Here is a 13,530-nt window from a genome sequence, read left to right on the forward strand (position 1 = left end):
AACATACTATGTGGACTGAACACAACAGACTTGCTGGGTAGAGTGATCTCATTGTCGGAGGCCCTTCAGCGCCATGCCTGGCTGAGTACCACCTGCTTTTCAGGGGATGCCTGAGCCTCCCTAATGGACATATTCTTTGAGGACTCTTGTGTCATTGGAGAGAAAACGGGCTCAGTGCGGCTGCGCTTTAAGGATAGCGGATCTATGGCTCGCTTCTCCATGGCCCCTTGTCAACCTTCTGCCACAGAAGGGGTTTATAACCGCATTCATACCCTCCCAGCCTTTTCTTAGCCTTGGACACGGGTCCCACAGACCCTGTGGGAGAGGTAGCCAAAGTACACTGCCCCTAGCAGCTGCAGCCTCCAAACCCCTTTAGTTTGCCCTAAGGCACTAGTGGGAGGCAGGATAGGCCTTTACCTGCACCACCGGAGTTTGGAAACATCCAATTGTAAAAAGGGGTTACTCCATCCCCTTTATGACAACTCCTACACCCATGTCACCCTCTTACAAACAGCTGATGGATGACCACCTCTCCTTGTTCTATATGAAAGTGTTGACTCTCTTGGTCAAGGGAGCAATCAAGAAGGTGCCGGCATCAGAAGTAGGTCACGGTTTCTATATTGCTACTTTCTGGTGCCCAAAAAGGACAGAGGCCTCCGTACTTTCCTAGACCTGCGCCATCACAATTTATTTCTGATAAAAGAGAAATTCAAAATGCTCCCTCAAGTCCTGTGTGCCCTGCACCCGGGATACTAGTAGCGTTTTACTTGCAGGACACAGATGTTACCTGCCATTCACGGTGGGCCAAGAGCACTTTTTAGTTTTGCAGTACTCCCCTTCAGCTTTACAAGCACCCATTGAGTGTTAGCCAAAGTGATGACGGTGGTTGCAGCACATCTAGGGAGGTCAGGGATAACAGTTTTCCCTTAGCTCGAGAATAGCTGTTAAAGGCGGGCTCACAATAGGCAGTTGTCTCCCACCTCAAGACTATGTTGAACCTCCAGCACTTGGTGGTGTTCACTTTCAATGTGCCAAAGTCACACCTGACTCCCTATAATGCGCTCCCTTTCATTGGAGCTGTTTTGGACAAAGTGCAGTTTTGGTGAGTCTAGGACATTCAGGCTTTGATACAAATGTTTCAGCCCCTATCCTGAATTTTGTTTTGAATGACCCTGAGGCTGTTAAACCTCATGGCATCCTGTATCCTGCTTGTAACACATGCCCATTGACATACACAGACTCCGCAGTGGGACCTGAAGTTCCAGTGGGCACAGCATCAGATGAATCTCTCCAACATGGTCCACTTCTTGGAGGAAATTGTGAAAGATGTGCAGTGGTGTGTGACGAACCACGATTGGGTCAGGGGCAGATCTCTCTACCTTCCTCAACCAGAGCTGACCATAGTGACATATGTGCCACTACTTGGCTGAGACAGTGATAGAGATCAGAGGCCTCTGGTCTTCACATCAGTATGTTAGGGCTACGGATAATCCACTTGGCATTGAAAGCCTTTCTTCCTTCTAACAAGAGAAGACTAGTACCTGTGTTCATGGACAATACAATTGCCATCTGGTACTGCAACAAACAGGGAGGAGTAGGGCCGTGGATCCTTTGTCAAGAGGTTCTACATCACTGGACATGGCTGGAACACCAGGGTGTTTCGCTGGTGGCTCAACACTTAGCTGGCTTCCTGACGGTCAGGGTGGCAAACTCAGTCGAAGATGCCTAGTGGATCAATAATAGCATCTCCATCCAGAGGTGATGCAAGGTCTCTTTCAAGACCGGAGAGCCTTAGCTAGATCTGTTCACCATCGCCTAGAACTTGCAATGTCTCTAATTTTGTGTTCTGGAGTTTCCAAGGCGTCTTTCGCTCCGAGACCCTTTTAGTCTTGAGTGGAGCTCCGGCCTCCTGTATGTCTTTTTATCAGTACCACTTCTGTCCAGAGTTCTCAAGAAGATAAGGAATGGCTGGGTCCAAATCATTGTTGTGGTTTCAAATTGGGCATGGAAAGTCTGGTATTCTGAGCTGTTGAGTGTGAGCATCTGTCCCCCGATCAGGCTGCCTCATCAAGAGGATCTTCTGTTGCAACAACAGGGGAGGGTCATGCACTCAAACCTGCAAACCTTTCACCTTTATGAGTGGAAATTGAGCGGTGACAGTTGACAGCTTTCAAACTTACTCATAAAATCTGTGATGTCATTCTAGCACCAAGTTGGTATTCGCCAGCCAGTGGGATACATTTGTGGCATGGTGTTCATATAGGAATATCAGTCCTCTATCTGCTCCCCTTTCTCAGGTTCTTCAGTGTGGTCTATCCTTGGCCCAGCAGAGCCTTGCTCTCAGCACAGCTACCTCCATTTCACCATTTCAGTTTTTTTGTGGTTGCCAGACCAATCTTCTTTGTTCAAGTTACCAGTTGTGGTTAGGTCACTCAAAGGTTTGCAACATATATAATTCCTCGCAGGCCTTTTATGATGCCACAAAAGGACCTAATGGGCACATCATGTGAGCCACTGCACATTTGCTCTCTGTTAGAAATTGGGGTCTCTAGTTGGCAGAGGTAGGTACCTTTGTCCAAGTATGGACCCTTGCTTCTCGTCAGGGTAAGGGAGTTTCATCCTTAGACAATCCCTGCTCACCCCCTTGGTAACTTGGCTCGAGCATGGCAGGCTTATCTCAGAGGCAGTGTGTAAAGCATTTGTGCACACATACAGTAATACAGTGAAGACACTACAAATGGACACCGCACCAGTTTAGAAAAATAAGTAATCTTTATTTAAACCAAACAAGACCAAAATGACAAAAATACAACATACAGTTATCAAGATTTGACTTTTAAAAGGTAAAAACAGTTTTGTCTATAGCACACTATAGATGCAACACTTTTAACACAAAGTACCTAGGATGTGTCAAAATCATAATCAAAAATAACCGCAGGGAAGGTGATGCATAGGTTCCTTATGCACAGGGAAGGTGATGTGTTGATTCCTTTCTCCAGGGGAGGTGATGGGTCCGTTCCTTACAATGCGGCCCCGGTGTTGCTGTAGACTTGGCATTGATCTCATCAGCCGCGGTCCCACAATGCGTTAGTTCTCGCAGTCACACAGCAGGGCCTGTATCAGAGTCGGTGATGTGATCTCGGACTTCAGGGATCAGTACACGAGACTCGGTGTGCTGCAATTTTTCCTGCAGCGGCCAGGTGCTGTGTCGGTTTCTTCAGCAGCACGATGGCAATGCGTGGAAATTCTTCCTGCACTACGGTGTTGCGTTGGAAATGGGTGCTTCACACTTCCATAGTTGCTTCTCTTTTCCCAGCTCCAGGCAGCAAGAACAACCCCCAGAGGCCCAACCCAAGAACAGACACCTCTTGACAGGTCAAAAACTCCCAGCAAGGAATATCCGGAGAGCTGGTGGTGAAGTCTTTGTGTCCCCGAGACTTCAAAACAGGAGGCAAGGTCCACTTCAAGCGCTTGGAGATCTTTTTGAAGCAGATACACAGCACACAGCAAAGTCTTTGTCCTCTCCTTGGCAGAAACAGCCACTGCAGGCCAACCCCAGACAGCACACAGCAAAGGGGCAGTACTTCTCCTTCACCTTTCCCAGTTCTTCTTCATGGCAGATGCTCCTTTTGAGTCAAGAAGTGATCTATAGTCCTGGGGTCTGGGCCCCAATATTTATGCTTCATTTCTCTTTGTTCTCTTGTGGCAGAGGGACTCTGTGCTCAATCAAAACCAGTTCGGTCCTCTCTGGCCCAGCTTCCCGGCAGGAGGTGGAGACAGCATTGTCCAAGGCAGACCAGACCTATTCAGGTACAGTGAAATCTCCTCCCACTACTCTAAATGAAACCCAGGTCTATTCACCCCAGCCCTGACTCATCCAGGAAAGGTAGGCCACACCTCACCCTCCCCCCCCCCGTGGATGTCTGAAAAGAATGCACATCCCCAGCCTCTGTCACTCCAAGACCAGACAGTCAATCCACAAACCAGCAGAGGCACACAGAATGGCTAACTAAGAAAATACCCAGTTGCTGAAAGCGGTATTTTCAAACACACAATACAAAAATCATCTTTACCAAAAGATGCATTTTTATATTCTGAGTTCAGAGATACCAAACTCCACCTTTCAACCTTGTCCCAATGGAAAGTTATACCTATAAGATATTATAAATAAACTCCAATTCTATCCTATGGGACAGATAGCCTTTCAATTGTGAAAGACGAAAGTCACTGCATTTCACTATCAGGACATATCACACATATTAGTACATGTCTTACCTTTCACCTACACTGCACCCTGCCCAAAGGGGTAACTTGGGCCTTCCTTAGGGGTGACTCACATGTACTAGAAGGGAAGGTTTGGGCTTTGCAAATGGGTGCACTTGCCAGGTCGACAAGGCAGTAGAGACTGCACGCAGATGCTGCAGTGGCAGGTCTGAGACAACTTTTGAAAGGCTGCTTGTGTGGGTGACACAATCAGTGCTGCAGGTCCACTAGCAGCAATTGACTTACAGGCCTTGGGTACACACAGTGCACTGTACTAGGGACTTAGTAGTAAGTCAAACAAGCCAATCAGGCAAACACCAATCCATATGCACAATTTACATAGGGAGCACTTCCACTTTTGCACTGATCAGCAGTGGCAAAGTGCCCAAAGCATCTAGACCAGCAAAAACGAAATTCAGTACACAGCAAAAAATACAGGAGGCAGAGGCAAAAAGACAGGGGAAACCGTGCCAAGGATGCCAGGTCTAACATTTAATGCATTTATTAACTATGAAGACTGCTTTTCTAATGCCTATTACAAATTGGCCAGAAGGGTCAGCGAATTGCAGGCACTCTCTGTACACCCTCCTTAGAACATCTTCGATCCAGATAATCTGGTACTCTGGACACATGATTCCTTCTTCCTGTAGGTTGTGATGTCTTTCCCTATAGGCCAGAATATTACACTGCCAAATTGTTTTCTCCATCTCATACTTCAAAGGAGGTGAGACTCCACCGGCTGGACCCAAAGAGAGAGGAGTAGCACTACCTTGATCGCACAAAATAGTTCCAGGCAGACAATCGACACTTTGTGGGGTGCCCAGGGGCTAAGAAAGGGAAGGCTCTACTGAACTGGACCATCTCAAGAGGGATAGTGCTCTGCATGAATATCTGCTATGCATTAACCAAGTAGCAACCCCCTGAGGGCTTATGTACTCATTCCGCCAGAGCCAAGGCGACGATCACTGCGTTAGCCCAAGGAGTCCCTGTACTGAATATCCGTCAGACAGCAACATGGGCATCTCTGCACATGTTAACCGAGCATTACTGCCTGGAGGACAGTCAGATCCATTGTGATGGGCACTTTGTCCATTTGGTTCTGTTGGATATCCTGGTTTAAATCAGGTTTGCTACCCACCTCCCTGGAGGCATTGCTTGGGTTTTCTATTTTAAGATAAGGAATCTGTGGCTAGATGTCTCTATCAGATTAACAAGTTGCTTACCTTTGGCAACGCCTTATCTGGTAGAGACTCTATGTAGCTGCAGATTCCTTACAGGCCATCCCATCTTCCACGCTCACAGAACTGATTACAGTGTGAGGGTCACCCTTATAAGGGCTTTAGAATTTCAGTCTAGTTGTCAGGCTTCATTGTGGACCTGCATTCATGCTGTGGACAGTTGCAAAAGGAACTGACATCAGTGCTCCGGGTGGCATTGATATAGGCACCGCACATCTAATTGCTGGCGCAGACAACACTGATACAAAGCTGAACGACGCCACCTACCGACACACAGGGGTACTGCTTGAAAACTTCTGGATCTAGTCTGATGCCTGGGGAATATTGTAAGGAAAGGAATTTGCGGCTAGATCGAGTCTCCAAAGGTAAGTATGTTGTTATTCTGGTAAGGAACAGACTGTAATGGTTAGAGGGGCCAAGTAAGCAATTGCACAAGTAGAGGGGTGTGGCAGGGGAGAGATAGATACGGAAGTCAGGTCTCATTGGGACCAGGTGATGAAAATTACATTATCATGAAAAAGGAAGATAGGAAGCATGAGAGTGTCTAGGAGTCCAGTCACAAAAACACAGCAAAAAAAGGACAAAGCATGAAAGGATATAGGGAGAGAATGGCACAAGCAAAGAATAGAGAAGGAAAGGAAAAAAATAGACTGCATGAACAGAGCAACCTTGGCCGATGCCCTGTGGAGCTGTCCTATACAGCTATAGAGGAGTCTGGCCCCTTGGCCGTCACCTACCCAGCCGGTCATCTGACATTGTTTTTCCTCGTCTCCCCATTCGTGTCTCCTTCCCTCCCCTTCCTCCTCCCCCTGTGATTCTTTGATTCAAATTGATGTAACTATGTAACCTGTAACTCGCTGATTCAACTGATATAATTGTGTCCTGTAACTCGCTGATCCTCACGTAAAGTGATCTAATACCTCCGGGTCTAGCCAGCGCTATATAAAACTTTGCAAATGAATAAAATAAGTAAATACATAAATAAAAACACCCAGTGTGTGTAGGAGAGTGAAAGAAAGAAATTATACAATATTAACTGGAGGCCATGAAGAGAAGTCTACTAGAGTTCATAACCTGTTGAGGTGAGTTGAAGCAACAATACCAGGATGGGGTACACCTGAAAAGGAAGAGGACTAAATGCGGGGAATGGATCCTGGTAGGAATGGGATCCAAGTAGAACTGGTACATGCAAGTGTACAAGAATGCGGGGAAACAGACAAGTCAAAGTGGTCAAGGCTCTGTAGGGCAGAGGACTGAATGGAAGAGGTAGCCCAAGCATACAGAAAACTAACCACAACACCAGGGAAGCTGGCACAAAAGAAACAACATGTTAAATTCAATGCCGGAGGCTGAAGGAACAGGATACTCCCATAGTTTCCCCTCAAAATTGTCTGCAAAGCCTATTAACTGAATTGTCTATAGCAATGCTGTGGGCTGTTTGCCCTTGCAAGTAGATTGAAAACAAAAATGTCATATGACCTAGATGGATACAGATAGTAGGAGGCACCTTACAGTCATCATCCCACCCCACAATCCATGGTTAAAAAGGGGAAGAGACAACTGTGCCACAAGATCAGCAGGCTGAGGTCTAGGGGCAGATTTGCTAACAATTTATGAAACACACTGCAGCAAGGCAAGTTTCTATGCTGTGTATTGTGAATGAGAGAGAGCTGAGAAGGGCCATATTTAAACTATATGGCACTCTTCAGCTCTCAAGTGCTTGCACACTTGTTGCTGCTTAGCAACAACGCAGGCACCCTTGCATTATGCTAGAAGGGGGCCTGTGTTACGGGCAGGAATATTTATGGGCAGGATCCTACAAAAAAAACTAATCAAAGAGGCATTTTCTTATTTCTGTATGTGAATATGTGGGAAGAATTTGGTCTCATTTCTGTTTCTGTTCTCATTGAAGCAGGAGAAAAGGACATCTTCCCTTGTCCTTTGCTCTCTTTTAGCTTAATCACCTGTGGAAGAAAAGCATGGCCCGTTTACAATGCCAGCATCAGTGCAAACCATGCCCTTATGACCTTACAAGAATTACACTTTCCCCTAGCTAGCTACATACTCACTGCATAAGTAATACAGGGCATTGGAAGAAATATGTGACTATGTTGATTTCTATATGCAAAAAGAAAAGATTCAGAACTATGATTACTAAATAAGTCTTTTCTTTTCTGTCCCTCTCTTACCTAAAGTACATAACAGTAGACCCACAATGATCAAGAGATTAGCCAACTATTGACAGAGGCCCTCACAGGAGGGCACTGCATTAAAAATCAGGGGCATTTCATCAGATAAAAAAATGTTGTACATTTTAATATCAGGGCCGCCTCACCAAGCTGGATACACCAAGTGGGTTGGCCCTGCTCAGGCCTGGAAGTAGGGAAGTTTGAAACAATTTCCAAGTCCAAGGTATTTCGTTTTCTGAGGAGTTTTAATCTCACACTGTGGAACTGCCAATAAAATACTTTTTGCCGTTGGTCCCCTTGAATCTTTGGAGCAAAGTTCCCAAACTTCTTTTGTGCCTGAACTACTACAGGAGGACAATTATAAAGTCCACAGGACCCCATGTGGAGTAGTTTCAGGTTCTCAGGGGCAGATTGATCAATGGATTGCATTGCCTTTGCACCATGCAAGGGGGCACAAGGGTGACACAACTACTAAATCAGATTTATCAGGTCATGCAAGGTGTGGCTTTTTAAGTCTAGACTAACAAAATGGAGCAACATTTTCTGTGTTGCATTACTCTGCCCTAGGGAGGTGGTTCATGGCTGTAGCATGGGTTTTCCCATGCATCCACCCTAGGATGTTGGGACATACCCAGATTTACCATTCTTGGTAGACCTGGGAATGGGGCAAAATGATATGCCTTCCTGGGTTCGGCGTAATGAGGATAAATATCTTTATTTCTCCTCTTTTTTTCCTACATAGAAAGAGGAAATGCCTCAGAGGATTGTTTTTGCGCAGGAAGGTATCTGTTCCTGCACAAAACCATCCTGTCTGCAAAGCAGGCACGCATGCACCATGGCGCAAGGATGCCTGCATTGAAGTTTAGCAGCACATTGTGCGCAACTGCAAGCAAGTACAGGAATGTGCTATATTATGTTAAATATGGTGCAATCCTGCCCTTTCTCTTTCACACAGCAAGGTAGCTTGCTGCACTGCTTTGCATGAAATAATGATAAATCTGCCCCTCGGGGCGACTGGCAGATGGAAACAGCAAAGTCCAGTTCAGGTCCAGTTGTCAGTGGTCAACTAGCATTCTTCACAGGAATGTCCTCTTCAGCTATTTTAGGTTCCTGGAGCCGCCCAGGGATCAGCCTCATCATCCTTGGAGACCTTTCTTAACTATTGTTTCAAAAGAAAGGGGGTCCAAACTACTCGGGTCCTTCTTGCCGGTCACAAAAGCCAAGTGCAGCAGATTCAGTCTGCCAGGCATCCTTTTGCAAGTTCAGCATTTTTCTGAGCAATGACTAATGATGAGGGTCCAGACTTGTACAATTCATCAGCCTGAGGGGGGGACACCCTATGACACTCCTAGTTCCTCTATGACCACTGGAGTAAAGGATCCCAGGTCGTGACAAATCTATTTTTACCGTAGTTCCTGTTTGCGTTAATCTAATAAGGCCAAAAATGCATTGTGTCTGGACAAATCCACTATGGCAAAGGTCTTTGGCCACACATAACTGGGGCTCTGAGACTGTGGGTATGAGTGGGGAGTGTACCATGGTAATCCTAGTGCGTCCCACATCTAACACTAAAATGCAGTTTGAAGCACTCTCTGTACCCACAACAAACCCAGAGACTGAGGCCTGATAGGTCACAACAAAGCACGGTCTTTCAGTAAAAGGCATTAAATGCACAAGAATTGTCTTGGCATCTTGTTCTCTCTCTGTCAAGTGTTAGATGTGGCTCACAGACCTGTAAAGCAGGATTGGACATTACAGTGTCATCAGGATGCTCACAGCCTCCACTGTGAATATTCTGTGGAATTCCGAAGGGTCATCTCTGCCCATTCAGGTCAGCCTATTGCTTGCTTCTGGGATGCAGTTCACACATTTTGCACACCTATTACCAAACTTGAGAACAGGCTGGGAGTTGGCAAAAGTGAATGCTGTTTAGCCTGGTGACAGTTTAGGCAGATTAATGGTAATTTCTATTTATTATTTCTATTTAATAAAAATTCGAAATCACTATGGTTTTATATCGCGGACAGCAAGACCTGCCAAACCAAAAATAGCTTTTAGGGATTTATTGCTTTAGGGACGTTGTCATGTTTATTTTTAACATGTGACACTTTTAAAGTCATCGAACCTTGTTGACTGCAACGCCAACATAGGAGTGACTAATATTTAAAAGGGAGGTTTTTACCTATTAAAAAGGGTTAGTTTAACCATTTGCTCGGCCCGCTTTACACTGCAGCAGTCAGGCTACAATGGTAGCCCTGATGTAATGATTAGCCAATGACTAAAGGTTTTAGGGTTCATAGCACATACACTGTGCGCTGACAGCAGTGCCATGGTGAGCCATGCCATCTTAGTCAACAGGCTTTCAGAGATAGGAATCAGAGGCACAGCCCTCAAACTGTTATCCTCTTTCCATTTGGATAGGGCTCAATCGGTAGAGGCCAGAACCTTTCCCTCAGAACAATTCACGCTCCCATGTCGGGTACCACAGGGCTCGGCTTTAAGCCCTACGCTGTTCAATCTATATGTTCCCCTCTGGCTAAAATCATCAGGAAGCTCGGCTTCTCAGTGTTCTCATATGTGGAGAAGTGTGGCTCACTGGTTAGAGGAGGCAGACCTGAAAGCAGAGGTCAGCCCGGGACCAGGGTTCAATTCCCGGCTCGGCGGGGGTCTTGAGTCCTAAAATGTCCATGGACTCGACAATTCTCGCTCCGGTGCCTACTCGATTCACTGGTTCACACTCTACGACTCTGGGCAATAGCTTGCTTAATCTCCACAACGGCCCCTTGCAGCGGGATGCCTGGCTTTCACCTTGCGGATACCCTGCCGGTGTTATCTCACAGGGGAATACCAGGACGGGTTCCCTAAGCAAGCGCTTAGAAACCACTTGGTGATTTGCGCTATATAAATTCCTGTACATTTACATTTACATATGCTGATGATACACAGCTAGTCGTATCAATTTACAGCAACATTGAAGAGACAGCAGATCGTTTCAACCGCTGTATGAGTAAGGTCCCTCAGTGGATGAGTCAGAACTGTCTGAAATTGAATGGGGGAAAAATAGAGGTTCTCCTGTGTGGTTCGGGCACCTCAAATTAGACACCCAGATGGTGGCCGTCCTGTCTGGGAGACCTTCCTGTCCCGGTGCAAAAGGAAAAAATCTAGGCTTTATTTTTGACGATAAATTGTCCTTTAAAACACAGATCAGCTCCCTCACCTCTTCGATCTTCTTCATCTTAAAGATGATTAGGAAAATTCACCCCTTCATTCCTCTGGAATCCTTAAAAACCCTGGTGACGGCACTAGCCTTGTCCAGGCTGGACTACGGAAATGCGCTGTGCACAGGGATCCAAACGCAGCACCTTCAAAAGCTGCAGCGTCTTCAGACTGCGGTTGCCAGACTGCTGCTGGATAAACCAAACTTTCAGCCAGCCTCGCACAAATTGAGAACTTTGCAGTGGCTCCCACTGGCCAAGAGGATTACTTTAAAATCCCAATGCCTAATGTTTAAGGCACTCCATGGGTCTGGTCCTCACTATCTGAAGAGTCGACTGAACTGGTACTTACCTCTGAGAAATCTAAGGTCTGGCCACCATAAACCGCTACTAACACCCAGGATCAAGAGAGCTCGCTGGGGTGGAAGAAGTTCCCTGGTCGGGACTGTTAAAACCTGGAACATGGCCCCCAGACAGGATAAAACACAGCCCTTCACTTCTGGCCTTTAGAAAAGCACTAAAACATGGCTCTTCGTCAACTAACTCTCACACACCTAGTCACAGCGGCAGCCATGCTGTGTTTCAGGGTATTAGCACCAAGACACCTTCGGGCAGTTGTGCGCTCTATAAATGCTCAAATCAAATAGTGTTCAGAGTCTAAAACAGCAATACATTCAGCAAACAAAAGAGGTTGAGCATGTAAAAAATGAGCAATTACTCATGCCCACTTCATCATTTTAAACAAGAGTTTGTCTTGCAGCAAAATGAGGTTTTCCTCATGTTTCAGATTTAGTTCCAAACATGCCATATTCATTACAATGGATGCACATTCAGTACAAAGCTTCTCGTATTACTTAAACGTTGACCATATTTGTTTTAAGGCATAACAAAATCATTTCAACTGCGGTCACATTCATATCAACATATATCAGATTCAGTTCAGTGTAGGTCATTATCATTTTAACACTAGTTAGATTACTTTCAGTTCATGCCATACTCATTCAATTGTGTATCACATTATTTTAATATAGGGCAAATTAATTTTAACAATTGTTATAATCATTGCTATGCCTGTCTTATCCATTATGACATGAGTAATGTTTATTTCAACAGATCAAGACTTATTATGACAGTTGTCATATTCATTTGAAAGTGTCTACTTACAAATTCAATGAACATGTTACTTGTGTGAACATATGTCATGTATGTTTCAACATGTGTCAGAATTGTTTCAAGATGTGCAATATCCATTTCACTGGATGTTGTATTTAATTCAAAGCTTCTCATATTCATTTATGAGTGTTCCATATTCCTTTTAAGGCATGCCAAATTAATGTCAACTATAATCATCTTCATATGAACGTATGTCATATTTAGTACAGTGTTAGTCATATTCATTTTGACACTAATCATATTTATTTCAACTTATCTTATATTTGTTTGAACATGTGCCATATGCATTAGACCATGGCTTGTATTCATTGCTGATTCAGTTCATGTGTGTCACAGTCATTTGAAAAAGTGTTGCATTCAATTTAATATGTATCATATTCATTCCAGTGGATGTTGATTCAGTTCAAAGCACTTCATATTCATTTAAGTGTAGGCCATATTCATTTCAATATACATCAAATTAATTTCAACTGCAATCATATTCAAATGAACATGTTTCACATTCAGTTCAGTGTTAATCATATTCATTTTCACACCAGTCATATTTATTTCAACGTATCTTATATTCATTTGGACATGTGTCATATTCATTTGAACATGGCTTGTATTCATTGATGTATGTCTGACATTCATTTCATGAGTGTCACAGTCATTTTAAAGAGTGTCAGATTTAATGAAATGTTTGACATATTCGTTCCAATGTGGGTTATATTCATTTCAGCACCAGTCTATATCATTTCAATAAGGGTCATATTCACTGCAGTTTTTGTTGTATTCTTTTCAGCAACACCATATTCCTTTCAACATAGTTACTATACATCTCAGTATATATTTTATCCAGTTCAGAGTGTGTGTTATTTCATTTGTCTACTAGATAGTATATTCATTCTGCCATGTTTCATATTTGCTTTAACACATGTTACATTCATTCTGGTGTGTGTCAAATACATTTTGCAGCACCCCATGCATTTCAGGAGATGTCTTATATGGGGATCTGTAATTTTGACATGAACGGCTTCCCATAGACTCGGCACTCCAGAAATGGACACCGCCTCCCCGGTAATTGAACAGAGTATAACTCAGGTGATGCCGACACAGGCAGTCAAGATCCGAGCCGGCATCTGGTGGGTAGGTGCTCTCCAGTACCTCTGTTACTACAGAACCGTGAGTACATTAGGAAAGAACCAAATGCGGATTTTAAAATGTAATCTCTCTCTTTGAATACCCGGTGCCCCAGCGCACATGAGCACTGGGCTGCGTAACTTAACTCAAGTCAGACGCCAATATCACCATCTTGCATGTGAGCACCCACCGCTCTCCATTAGAGGATTACACTCTCTTTTCCCTCCTTAATTCCAGACCGGGAAATGACTGTGTGACCGACGCCGCCACCCATGGAGTACTTCTGCATTAATATTTAGGTGAGACTATTGTAGACCTAGACCTATTTGG

Source organism: Lissotriton vulgaris, chromosome 6, assembly GCF_964263255.1.
Source record: "Lissotriton vulgaris chromosome 6, aLisVul1.2, whole genome shotgun sequence".
NCBI lineage: Eukaryota > Metazoa > Chordata > Amphibia > Caudata > Salamandridae > Lissotriton > Lissotriton vulgaris.